The sequence below is a fragment of the Cynara cardunculus genome, assembly GCF_001531365.2.
Source record: "Cynara cardunculus var. scolymus isolate 2C chromosome LG 12, CcrdV1, whole genome shotgun sequence".
NCBI classification, from domain to species: Eukaryota; Viridiplantae; Streptophyta; class Magnoliopsida; order Asterales; family Asteraceae; genus Cynara; species Cynara cardunculus.
The window spans coordinates 2,756,243-2,758,411 of record NC_037539.1 but is presented as its reverse complement, the minus strand read 5'-3'; the positions used below and the strand labels follow the sequence as shown (position 1 = coordinate 2,758,411).

Here is a 2,169-nt window from a genome sequence, read left to right as displayed (position 1 = left end):
TTAAAACTTAAAAATTGATATAAATATATTTTGTAAACCTAATTTTGTGTTTTAATACAACTTATATAGGTAAAAAGTAATAGTGGGAAAAAGTTATACACATAAAAATGTTTTTACACAAAACGATAAAGTAATAATACAGAAATATCGAAATTAAAGAACCATTTTATATATAACTTTGAAATTTCTTTAAGTTTTGGCGTATTAAATAAAGATGTTTTCGTATTAATGAGGTATTATTATTGAGACGAAGAAAAACAAGCTTTTTGAAGTATTTGACACCACAAGATGGATCCATGTTTGTAGAAAATGCATGTCAAGCAATAATTACTTGAGATTTGAGAATCTGATATTTTGTCAAATATATAAGATAATGTTTTTTAAATAAACTTATTAACTATAAAAGTTTTATTAACTTTTTACCTATATATAAGTAATAGTTTATTTGTATTAAAACTCGAAATTTCTGTACCACAACGTTATATTTGTTAAATTTATTAAAACTTAAAAATCGTTGGAGTTTTATAAACCAAATTTTGTTGTAGTGATTTAATAAACGGAAGATAGGTATACCATGAAAAGATTCTTCTTAAATTCTGCAAGAAAAACAAATTAAGATCCATGTGAAATATTATCGATTGAAGTAAACTGTAGGTATTTTTTCTATATAAAGGCCAAAGTTTCGTATGTATTTGCATCGTCAATCGAATCAACTCTATCTCTCAAACAAATAAGTTTTTTCGAGTTTGTTGAACGATCAAGAGAGAGATGGTTCTAACTGGAAAGTTGATCATGTACTTGGATATCAGTTCACGTGGAGACATGTTTCATGATCTTTTTAGGCACAGAACAAACGACATCGCTTCCATTGTCCCAGATATGTTTCATGGTTGTGAAATCCTTGAGGGTGAACCAGGAGCTGTTGGCTCCATCATCTGCATCGACTATACCCAAGGTAACTACGTTACCCTGGCTACTTTTTAAGTCTTTCATCATTAGCTCTTCAACCATATATATATATAGCTAGCTTCTTAATTTTCCATTCTCCATAAGTGCAAGTAGAATGATCAAATTATATATATGTGTATACATATATATATATATATATATATATCAAATAAGTTATTAGACTAATACATACTGAACAAGCTAATCGAATTTCACTTTTTAATTTTGCATGAACTTAAAAAAAGATGGAGAAAAGAAACGTGCAAAACAGATAATTGAAGAAATTGACTAAACAAACCACAAGATAGTGCTCAGTGTAATCGACGGAGATCTTCTGGGAGACTTGTACAAGTCCTTCAAGAACATATTTCATGTTGAACCAAAGGGTGATGGTCAGTTGGCTATTTGGACCCTTGAGTTTGAGAAGTTGAATGCAAGTGTTCCCTATCCAACTACTTTCATGGATCATCTGTTGGATGTTACCAGGGCCATTGATGCCCATAACAAAGCTGGCAGTACATAGATGAATGATCTTCTCCGTGTGATCCATCTTTATTTATAGCCAAGCAGAGTAAATAAGATAAGCGATAAAGCAAACTGAAGAATTATAAACTAGTGGCTATATATATGGCTACTAGGGATCATGTATGTTCTGATTACCTGGAGCGTACCGTTGTTTCATTGTTTTGATCTTGAAGTCTTCTATGTGATGGTATGATTGTATGAAGTTTGTGTATCTGGCAGCACCCATGAGCTACCTAGCCTTGTACGTGTAAAATTATTTTTTCGTTATAGTAGCCATCGTCAATGGTGCTGTGCTTGGTTGATTTTTATTTTTTAATACAAAATACTTTGTTTTTCATCATCTCTTCTCTTGCAACAATATGCTCCTATGTGCGGTAAAAATGAACGATCTAGAGCTACGTATAAACTATGTTTGGCAACTAACTGATAAATAAATTATGTTTGATAAAAACTAGTTTATAAATATATAAGATAACAAAAAAAAACATCTTGAAGAATAGTCAAATACAAATATTTTATAACATAATTCGAATAAATTTCTAATGGTATAATATGTTAATTAATAAAGCAAGATAGTTAAAAAATTAAATAATATAATATGTTAACTAACTGCAGATAAACACAATCAAATACAGGATAAACATCTCATTTTAAATATAAAAAATCTAAAATATAATTAGGATAATCATTGAGTTC

The 2,169-nt window shown here is 29.4% G+C and overlaps 1 long non-coding RNA gene across 1 annotated transcript; it reads left to right on the top strand.

Annotated features, from left to right (window-relative positions):
* Positions 1-608: 608 nt before the first annotated feature.
* Positions 609-1,773, top strand: LOC112523364. The gene is made up of 2 exons (XR_003070257.1): positions 609-955; positions 1,194-1,773. It is a non-coding gene; the product is annotated as an uncharacterized LOC112523364 (long non-coding RNA).
* Positions 1,774-2,169: the final 396 nt, after the last annotated feature.